Genomic DNA, 11,283 nt, shown 5'->3' on the forward strand with positions numbered 1-11,283 from the left:
TGACTCGTGAGGTGATCCCAACAAGCTGAAGTTGTCCATAGTCAACCTTTGAGATACTATTTTAAGATATTCCGTACTACCAAGTCAACACAAGAGGTCAGCAGAAGCCATACGATTTCACTGAAGTGTGGGTCGCTGGCAATTTTAGTATATTTCAATATGTTTCTCTACATCCTTCGAGCTTTTTGTCTGCTTGTATCTGCTTCCATATTCCGCATTTATTCAATTATAGTACTGTCAGTAACTGCAAGTAAAAAAGTTTAGTTGTTATGAAATTCCATGTGATCTGTAAATAATACTATAACGATTCCTGAAATCTGAAGCGTCAATTTATGACTGACCCTTAAGATTTTTAGGCCTTGTTATATTATTTATTTCTGGTGATACTGACATAATCCATAAATATATTTGTGTGCAACATGTATTTAAATTATTACTCTGCGAGACACGAACATGCTCAAAAGATTGCTATTATTTTTTGTTGTACTTTTCTGTTTAAGCTCTTTTTTTAAATTTGGGACTTTTAGCAACTTCCCACAAAGTTTGCATCCACCGGTTGACCTACGAGACTTGACACCTGCAAAAAATAACATTTTAATGTTTCCAGAGGTCTGCACTGAGCATGCTCCTTCCCACCGGCGGGGAGGGTGAGAGTGTGTTGGAGTGTGTGCAGTGTGTCTGGTGCTGTGAGTTGGTGACAGAGTGCGTTCTCCCTTCCATGTCCCCGCCAGAACTCGAAAAATAAAACCAGCCGGCAGAGCTGTCCGTTTCAGAACCACCAGTCCCAACGACACCGCCCCCAAAACCCAGATACGGCGGCGCAGCTCCATTCTACGGGGAGACGGAGGAGTGAGACTTGCCCGTCTGACGCGGACTGCAGCAGCGGAACCAACGCGTAGCCTTGCAGTGGTGTTGATCTGTTAGAGGAAGGACGTGCTCTCTTCATCACGTTAACTCAATTCACCGGTAAGAAACTCAGCTTTTCCCCCAAGCTGATCCCTTGAGGTGCTGACCTACACCGCTACTGTGTGTGTGTGTGTGTGTGTGTGTGTGTGTGTGTGTATCTTATTGATGATGAGCATCGGAGAAGGCTGTGTGGCTTTGCAAAAAAAGAAAAAAGCCAAACAACCCGGACTAATGTGAATGTATCGCATTAGGTTTATGACTGAAGACAAATGCTCACGTTTAGTTCCCATCGAGTTTGTGTGTTTGTGGGGCATGGCCTGTGTCCACTGGCTCGTCGTTTATGAAAGGTCATCAAATAAACGTCTGTATTGACTCGTCGACACTTTGTATAGGTATTCTAATGTGCTCCAACCTCCGTGTTTCGGTATCAAATGATCAAATTCATATTCACAGACAAGTTTTGTGAGCATCTCAACCAGTTGAGTGAGCCGTGGAGGTCATTTCGCGAATGCGGCGAGAGACGGTCCGCTGACTTCGCTTTAGCGTCCCTTTCTTTAAATGAAAAGGATTCGTGAATGGAAAGTATTCCATCCTCAATTACACCGATAAGATGTGACGGTGGTGTTGTCGGAATAAATACGACTACCGCAGCCTACAAGTTGTTGTTCTCCCCAGTAACATCAGGGAGACAAGCTGAGGATGTGGTGCATGTCTGTTCGGCGAAACTGTTCTTGAACATCTACTAACGCAGTGTTTTTGACATAACTGCACTAAGCTCAAGCTGACTTTTTTTTTTTCCTTCTAATAACGGGTTGTGGTTCGCGTATAACCAAATGTATAAGTGGGTCTGTTAATATCTTTTGTGCATGTAAACTGGAAAATACATTGCTGAGTACACTGAAACACTTTCCACTTTCTGGGAAGACACTGTGATGGATTCACCATTGCAAAGTGATGCAGCCTCTGAAACTTACCTGTTTTGTGTCCTTTAGCTGCAGATGGATGTATAATTCATAGACTGGCAGATGGTTATACTGAAGATCTATAGTTGGTTTCCTGACATTAATGCTTCTTTTTGCATTTCTTATTATACATGAATGCACATGTAAAATAATTTGCATATAAGGGCAGGTTTTAAAGGTTATCACACTAATGTAAAAAAAGAATTGTCTTCAAAAACTGCATAAATATTTCTTAAAGAATCAGTCAAACCTTTGTGCAGATCAGTAGCATGTAATTCTTTTGTTTACAAATGAGAAAACGGCATCTGGAGCAGTGTGGACCTGAAGACCCGAACTTGAAGGAAACTCGAACCTGAAGGACTGTGTGTGCATGTGTGTTTATATATATATATATATATATATATATATATATATATATATATATATATATATATATATAAAAAATGTGTATGTGTGAAAATGTGTATGCTGTAGTGAGCTAGTGAGCTCTGCTCCTGTGTTGAGACTGAGGAAACGGAAAAAATGAGACGTTATTGCACTTTCACGTGAGGTGTTACCAAGGCTGATAGAATGCACAGAATTCAAAGCCACTGAAACTGCAGGACTGTATGCGCTTCAGCATGCAGAGGTGCTGGAGCAGGAGGAGGAAGAGCATGATGAAGGGAGTACGTCCAAGCCTCGGGTCCGCAGGACACCGAGAGTGGTTTGTCTTCATTACTGCTACTGCCCTGAGGATTTCAGCCCAGCTGTTTCTCAGCCAACCAGCCAGGTGTCTACTAATGAACCCTGAGGTCAGACAGGACACCTCCAGCAAACATTCAGCCTTCTGCTCTTGCTGTCTCTCTCACTCTCTCCTTCTCTCTCCCGCTGTCTCTCTCACTCTCGCCGTCTCTCTAGCTCTTGCGGGCACTCTCTCCTTCTCTCTCCCACTCTCTCCTTCTCTCTCTCGCTGTCTCTCTCACTCTTCTCTCTCACTCTCGCTGTCTCTCTCACTCTCTCCTTCTCTCTCTCTCGCTGTCTCTCTCACTCTCTCCTTCTCTCTCTCTCGCTGTCTCTCTCGCTGTCTCTCTCACTCTCCTCTCTCACTCTCGCTGTCTCTCTCACTCTCCTCTCTCACTCTCGCCGTCTCTCTCCCGCTGTCTCTCTCACTCTCGCCGTCTCTCTAGCTCTTGCGGGCACTCTCTCCTTCTCTCTCTCGCTGTCTCTCTCACTCTTCTCTCTCACTCTCGCTGTCTCTCTCACTCTTCTCTCTCACTCTCGCTGTCTCTCTCACTCTCCTTCTCTCTCTCTCGCTGTCTCTCTCACTCTTCTCTCTCACTCTCGCTGTCTCTCTCACTCTCCTTCTCTCTCTCTCGCTGTCTCTCTCACTCTTCTCTCTCACTCTCGCTGTCTCTCTCACTCTCCTTCTCTCTCTCTCGCTGTCTCTCTCACTCTTCTCTCTCACTCTCGCTGTCTCTCTCACTCTCTCCTTCTCTCACTCTCGCTGTCTCTCTCACTCTCTCCTTCTCTCACTCTCGCTGTCTCTCTCACTCTCTCCTTCTCTCTCACTCTTGCTGTCTCTCTTACTCTCCTCTCTCACTCTCGCTCTCTCACTCTCGCTGTCTCTCTCACTCTCTCCTTCTCTCTCTCTCGCTGTCTCTCTCACTCTCCTCTCTCACTCTCGCTGTCTCTCTCACTCTCCTCTCTCACTCTCGCTCTCTCTCTCACTCTCCTCTCTCACTCTCGCTCTCTCTCTCACTCTCTCCTTCTCTCTCTCCCGCTGTCTCTCTCACTCTCGCCGTCTCTCTAGCTCTTGCGGGCACTCTCTCCTTCTCTCTCTCGCTGTCTCTCTCACTCTTCTCTCTCACTCTCGCTGTCTCTCTCACTCTCTCCTTCTCTCTCTCTCGCTGTCTCTCTCACTCTCGCTGTCTCTCTCACTCTCCTTCTCTCTCTCTCGCTGTCTCTCTCACTCTTTTCTCTCACTCTCGCTGTCTCTCTCACTCTCTCCTTCTCTCTCTCTCGCTGTCTCTCTCACTCTCTCCTTCTCTCTCTCTCGCTGTCTCTCTCACTCTCTCCTTCTCTCACTCTCTCCTTCTCTCTCACTCTTGCTGTCTCTCTTACTCTCCTCTCTCACTCTCGCTCTCTCACTCTCGCTGTCTCTCTCACTCTCTCCTTCTCTCTCTCCCGCTGTCTCTCTCACTCTTCTCTCTCCCGCTGTCTCTCTCACTCTCGCCGTCTCTCTCTCTCTCTCTCTCTCTCTCTCTCTCTGCATCTTGTGCTCTCCCTCTCTCTTGCCCTTTCTTCTTCTGCTTAGCTTTGCACTTTTTGCCTCGGTAAATGGCCCCTCCAGAATCCACTGCAGTGATCTCTGGTCTGATATTTACCTGCTTTAAAGTTAACCATCACTGTCCAATCAGAACTTATTCTAGAATTATCCATGTGCACGTTTCGGTCCAGCTGCGGGAACACTCATTCTGGTGCTGTTTTCGGCTAATTTGACTGTAAAGTTGTGACTGCAGTTTGTATGTGGTTATCTGTTTGCAGCTTGTCACTGCAGACAGTACTGAAATTAGATTTATAGCAGTGTTGGTTTCTCTACAGTAATAGGCTGTTATTTAGCTGTGCTAAGCAGGGTTTGCTCACTGTCTCACTTTCTGGCACATTCTCCCCCCACTCTGTCTTACACTCTCTCCAATCCTCCTTTTTTCCCCGAGTGCATGCGTGAATGTGTTTGTCTTGGTGCCTGTGGGTGTTTGTGGGTGTATGTGTATATTTCTGTGTGTTCTGGCTGTCCTTCCCTTGGACACGCCCTTTTTATCCGTGGCAAAAACAACTGACTGGCCTGATTCAGTCTTCTATCTACTATCCACCTCCTGCTTTCTCTTTCTTTTTCTTGCCCTTGACCTCTTTCTCTCCTTCCCCTCACTAACCTTTTAACCTTTTAACTTTTTTTTTTTTCTTCCGGCTTTCATTCATTCCCACCTTGTTCATTCACTCCTCTCATTTGCATACACATACTGAATTCTGGGACTTCCCAGCATTCACAAAAAAAGAGCTGTCTACATTTTGTTTTTTTGTTTTTTTAATCATTCTTGCTTTTTTCCTGCTGTACAGAATTCTGTGCCATCCATTCTGCCTGGATGCGCAGCCTTGCTCCTGGTGAGGTCTTTCAAAGTTTGTCATTGTCCCTGACACGCTTAGCTGAAGTAGTCAGGTGCTCACAATGTGTACGCTCCCCACCTGGCTCAAATCAAATAGAAGCAGAATATGCCGCCGAGAAGAATTTTCCACCATCGCATGCAGGCCGTCTGGTCAAGCTCCACTTCAATTCACACTACAAATAGCTTTGAGTTTTTATTGCTATACAGTATTCATTTTTATTGTTCTCTCCAAGATATTAATGAGCTTTATTGTTGCAGATCCTTAGGCTACGGATGCGCTGCACCCCTTTCACAGTCTGTACTGCAAAGATAAAATTACAGATAAAACACATAAGCCAGTGTAAATTGCAATCCCCAGTACTACATTAACTTTAATGTTAACCTTGAGACACAGGTAGGACACACTCTGCTTAATCCCAGTACCAAAAACAGTGATGATCATCTAAAATGTCTTTGATTGCAGGAAAGATAATTGGCAGAGTTAATCTCTGGTGTGGTGTCAGCAAACAGCTTCACTGTGTGGACCAGCTCCACTGCTCTGGTGCAGCTGAGCAGGGCTGGTTAGGGGAATGTCCTGAGTTTACATCCACTTCTCTCAAAGCTCAGGTCGAACACTTTCATGTGTGCTTCGTGCTGGCTCCAGACGTCCTGCTCCAACGGCTTCCCTTCTTTCGAGACCCCTGAAAAGTGTGTTAGTAAATATTTTTAGAAGTTTAGAGATCTGAGTGAATCAGGTACACACAGCCCACCAAGCTGCCAGCTGAGAGACAGAAGAGTGAAGAGGGGGGAGCAGAGAGAGAAGAGAAGAGAAGAGGGAGAGAAGAGAAGAGAAGAGAAGAGAAGAGAAGAGGGAGAGAAGAGGTAGAGAAGGCAGCATGGAAGAACTAATGAGATTTGGGAGACGTACGTTGTGATGCACGGACGTACGTTGTGATGCACGGATGTACGTTGTGATGCTGGGCAATGGAAGTGTCTAAAGTATCTCAGCTTGGTGTCTGGTGCTGTTCAAACAGGGAGCATGGGGCACTGCATAATATAAAGGAATGGCCTTTTTACTGGTCTCAGGTCAGGGTTTGCAGCATGCAGACATAAAGATTCAGGAGGTCTGCAATGGGTGTGTGAGTGTGTGTGCGCGCGCACTAGTGTGCATGTCTGTATGTGTGTGTTATCTCAGAAACATAAGATGACAAATCCTATTAAATAGACAGGAAGAATGTAGGTCTCTCTCTGCAATTCTTGTGTGTGTGTGAGAGAGAGATAGAGAGAGAACACACACACACACACACACGTGTGTGTTCGCTCCTTTTTTACCTTGATCTGTTAAAGCCCCATTCAGAAGCTGCTCTAATTTGCAGGCCAGTTTTGAGTGCAGCAGGAGCAGAAGCTAGCACTGCCTCACCCACCATCACATAGAAGAGGCGTGTGTCTTAATGAGCACTCTGCTCTAATTCTTTACTTCCAGCATTGTGGCATTTCTATTAGATTTAATATCTTTAGTAGAGTTTGGTATAGTGGTGTTGCTGTCTTTAACCTTAACTCTTTTAATTATTCAGTATCCTTGCATGTAGGACAATAGTCAGAAGACTGTAGTTTTCAGAACTGAATTATCTGTGTCTGTCATCTGTTTCAGTAGAATTTCATGGTCAATTCTTTGGCCTATGAAGTGTTTGGCAACATATTGTTTTGGTTTTCACTTTGCGCATGTCTCGGTCTGTAACCTTGGCATAGCAGAAGCAACATTTCTGGAGAATGACAGACAGGTCCTGGCATGTGCGCTTTACAGACTCAAGGGGAAAGTTCTCCTCTTTCCCGAGACAAGGGACGCCCACGCACACACACATGCCAGAGTCCCTCTACTCTAGAGAGTGTGCTGTCATCTGCTTCAATGATGAACTAACGAGTTGAATCAAGTATATCAGGGCACATTTGTGTTCCGCTATTATAATGTGAGTACTATGCAGTCACTCACTCGTCTGTTCGCTACACTTCCCCACCCCACACTGGACTTGATTCCACTTAACATTATTGTTCTGAGTCATACTACACCTGATTCTGCTATGTAATCTATTATGTATGCGACGAGGTACGGACAAAATTTATTTTTGCAATCAAAGCTAGGAATTATGGGCAAATGTAACCACAGTTCTGATATTGGTGAATGAGAAGTTACTGCTGCAGATGACTGATGGCTTACAGTGAACTGGGCTAAAGCACTTCTGAAGACCTACACAGCTGAAGTTCTAATTCATTTTAAGATCCTTCCTTGAGCTTGGCGGTAGAAAAACATAATTGCTGTTTAAACAATTAGAAATGAAGTGAACTAAAACAGTTAGAAGAATGGTGCTTGTCACATCAAAATTTATTATATTATCACTCGGAGGTTAGGAACTAAGCCACTGAAGTGAAATATATGTAACTGTTTACCATGTAACTGACTCGTGCACACGCACATTTAAACACTTTCAAAACTATATGTTTGCTGTTGGATGAATGTTTGCATCGGTTGCTATAAGGCCAGTGGTTAGGTGTGAAGATCAGATTGGGATTTAGCAAAAGACATTGTGTGAGTGTGTTTCCAAGTGTGTGTGGGTGTGCATGTTAATTTGTGTGTGTGTGTGTGTGTGTGTGCAAAGCTAGCGGGCTATAGTCCCTGACTGTTGCATTCAGAACACTACTCTGCCACATAAGGACTGTCTCTATGACAACAGTTCTTAGCTCATCATCCTCCAAGGAATGGCACTCTTATAATACACATAACCTGTATCTCACAGTCCAACTTTTTGCCCATGGATCACTCTGTGGAACCTGTTGTCCATGCATCTCTATACAAGATTCAACTTCTGTCGAATGTGAAAATCAGCATCAATCTATAAAGTGTGAAATATAATATCCATAGCCACAGACATACAACTAAGCTGATTAAAGACTGCTGCAGCCTGTTATGATCTATAATGCAGCCTAATGGTCAGTTCTTATGTACATCTATGTTGGAAGTAATGGATTTTGGTTACTGTGACAACTGGATAGTGTATTTCTCTACTCCTCATGAGGGTTAACTGATGCTAGATGGTGTGTGTGTGTGTGTGTGTGTGTGTGTGTGTGTGTGTGTGAGAGAGAGAGAGAGAGAAAGACAGATTTTTGTCTGCACAGGGATGCACTCCTTTGCTACTATGGGAGTTTGTGTTGCAGAGGGACAGGCAGAGAGACACAGGGGAAGAAGCAGAGAGTCAGGCTTGAGCAGAAGCAGCCTTACGTGTCTTGAAATAAGTTACTTCACGCAATCAGTTTAATAAAGCATTTTAAAGGAGTTAGCAGATGAAGCAGCCTGCCATTGCTGTTCTGTTAAGATCACAGCCACTGTAGGTAGCTAGTTGCTAAACACTGTAACATAGAGTAAAGCTTCAGGCTAATATTAGTGTTCTCTTCTGCCTCTCTTCACTGGCCACAGAGCTAAAATTAGCAAAGAACTCTTTGACGCTGTCTTCATTAGCCTCATATCGTCACTACGCACAGGATTCAGGCAGCTGGGAACCACAGATAGATCTGACCAAACCACAGACAGAATGTATCAATCTTCCCTCGGTGCCCTTTAAGTCAGGTATGTGTATATGTGTGTATGTGTAGGTGTGTGTGTGTGTGTGTGTCAGTCCATCCTCTGTCATGGTGATCTACAATTGAGGCTGTTTTGCTGAGAAACTATAATTTCAAATAATAAGCCATGTTCTCAAGTTCCATTGAATGCCATTGCTTTATGCTATAATATAAACACATTGTGTAGGTTACCTACTGCAGTGATCAGTACTTGATTCTTGGTCTTTGTCACTTGGATGCTGTTCTGATGCTATTCTGTAGCAGCGGCATTCTATTCGTGTTTTCTGTAAGACATTGTCCACTTACTTTGAAATGACACTTAACTTTGCACTGTCCTATCTGGCAACAGCTGGGATAAGTGCTGACAGGTGGCACAGCAGGAGTGCGAGGGCAGGCGTGTGTGTCTCGTATGGCGTTCAGTGCTCAGGAAACTGAAGGGCTGGCACTGGGTAAAGAAACAGCTCAGGGGCACTGGACATGTGATACTGGGTAACAAAACAGCTCAAGGTCACTGGGCATGATACTCTGGGTAAGAGAACACGTCGGGGGCACTGGGCATGAGACTCTGGGTAAGGAAACACCCCAGAGGACCCGGGCATGAGACACTGGGTAAGACAACACCCCAGGGACGCTGGGTACAAGACACTGAGTAAGTGAAAACCTCAGGAAGTCAGGGGAGGAAAGCAGTACATAGCATAGACTCTCTCCACCTTTATATGGGTCTGTGTCTGTGTGAAGTATATGTGTATGTGTCAGTCCATCAACTGAAGCTGTTTCTCCGACTATAATTTAAAATAATAAGCCATGAACAGTGAAAGGGGAATCACTAAAGTTAGAAGGGGGTGTTGTTTTTGTAAACAATTCCTTAGGGATGAGTGGTGTGAGGTGGGGGATTGGAGTAGAGGTGAAATGGTGACTGTGCAGGAAAAGGGAGACAAAATAGGAACTCGTTGGTTGTACATTATAAGATAAATGAATAAACGTTTATGGAGTTCTTCCAACCTTACACTCCCACAAATTACATGTTTGCTGATCATAGCCACTATAGGACAGTCTTCACAACATTGATTTCTTTTCAAAGAGACAGTAATATTACTAAAATAGGTTTTGCAGTAAAAACACTAGACGAGTTCTAAACCAGATTTAAGGTATTTAAAATGCTGAGACAGCTTTTTAACAAAGGCTTTACAAAGAAGAGCGTAGCTTAGTTCTAACTAACCCCTCTTCTACTTTCTTTAGGCATGGTGCCTGAGATAAAAGTTAGATTGAAATATATGATATGAATTTTCTGCAGCAGTTTGTAATGATGCATGCTAGTGTAACTCACCTGGCAGAGCCTGCCAGACTGCCTGCCAAAGGCTGAAATTAAAAATGGGTTTGAATTATCTGCACAATACAGTTCACTGTAGCATTAATCCTTCACGAGGCATTGAACAAATCCATAGCGTCACATGGGTCAACAGTGAACGGTTTGCCACAGCAATACCATAATGAGCAACAGGTGATTTAACAGAAGCAGGAAAAATCAGAAGACTAGAATGACTATTACTGCACAGTTGACAAATGTCTTGTAGGAGACAGGAAAAATGTAACTGCCTTCTAAAGGGACACCTGATTATTAGTGCTGTCTTGGGGCGTTTTCACACTGGTTTGAGGTAGAGGCTCGTTATCGCTGGTTTGCTTTCATGCACAAAGAGTCTATCCGATTGCACAATTCCATACGCCACTTATCTGTGCATAGGCTCGCAAATCCATTTGCTGTTTTTTATTATCAGGCAGCAAGGAACAGTGCCTTTGAGATGCATGGAATTTCACTGTGCAAGAGCACCTGCAAACAAGGAGCCATTCTCGTATGAGAAGATTTTTATTGCAATGTACTTATACAGATTGGGGTTTTTTTCTGTAAAATATACTCTACAGTGCTGGGCAAAACTTTTAGGTACCTGAAAAAATGGATTTAAAATGTTCATCTGGATAGTACGCGTTTATTTACTCAGAATTATTATTATTATTATTATTATTATTATTATTATTATTATTATTCATTATTGCTAAAACTGCCCATGAATACTGTAATTATAATGCATTATAAATGCATTTATAATGCAGTTTATGGAATATATAATGCTTTATAGTGCCTGCCGTTAGCTTGTATAAATATTCATTAGTACCTATTGCTACATGCATAACACCTTATAAAGCAAGAGTATATGACTTATTGTTGTAATGCACTATAAAAGGTTCTGATCTTTGGGTATCAGTTATAATGCAGTATAACTTAGAGCTTTGGTTTCTCAAATTACTCATGACCATTTCTAAAAGTATAATATGTAATAGAGCATTATACAAGGTTATTGCAGGCTTTGTGTGTTAAATGGCTTTTAAATGTGAAGGACATATCAATACATAACACATTTTGGAGTGTTGTAATGCTCTTTACAGGCTTTGAAGTGAGGTGAGACAATCACATGTAAGATGACTCTTAAATCGGATGTACTTCATGTTTCGTGTATTCAATAATGTGACATTTATTGTCACATTTATTTAAACCTTATACAAACATTTTATCAAGTGATGTAAACAAAAATACTAAAACTTTAGTAATTAATTTATGTAGTTATCTTTGTTTAACCCTTTAATTAGCGCACAAAGTATATAGAACAAGTAGCTGTGATATATTTGAT

The 11,283-nt window shown here is 43.0% G+C and overlaps 1 protein-coding gene across 4 annotated transcripts in view; it reads left to right on the plus strand.

Moving 5' to 3' along the window:
• Positions 1 to 8,499: 8,499 nt before the first annotated feature.
• LOC113581982 (PH and SEC7 domain-containing protein 1) overlaps positions 8,500 to 11,283 on the plus strand; it is a 59,665-nt gene continuing 56,881 nt past the window's right edge. For 2 of the 4 annotated variants that reach the window (XM_081697275.1, XM_035533364.2), the window contains exon 1: positions 8,500 to 8,606. The gene's annotated coding sequence lies outside the window, so the exon portion shown is untranslated. Of the gene's footprint in view, positions 8,607 to 9,081; positions 9,249 to 11,283 lie in introns of those variants that run through there. The other 2 variants (XM_081697277.1, XM_081697276.1) reach the window with 2 other exon arrangements.

The sequence above is a fragment of the Electrophorus electricus genome, chromosome 15 (genome assembly GCF_041902795.1).
Source record: "Electrophorus electricus isolate QZ-2024a chromosome 15, ASM4190279v1, whole genome shotgun sequence".
NCBI lineage: Eukaryota > Metazoa > Chordata > Actinopteri > Gymnotiformes > Gymnotidae > Electrophorus > Electrophorus electricus.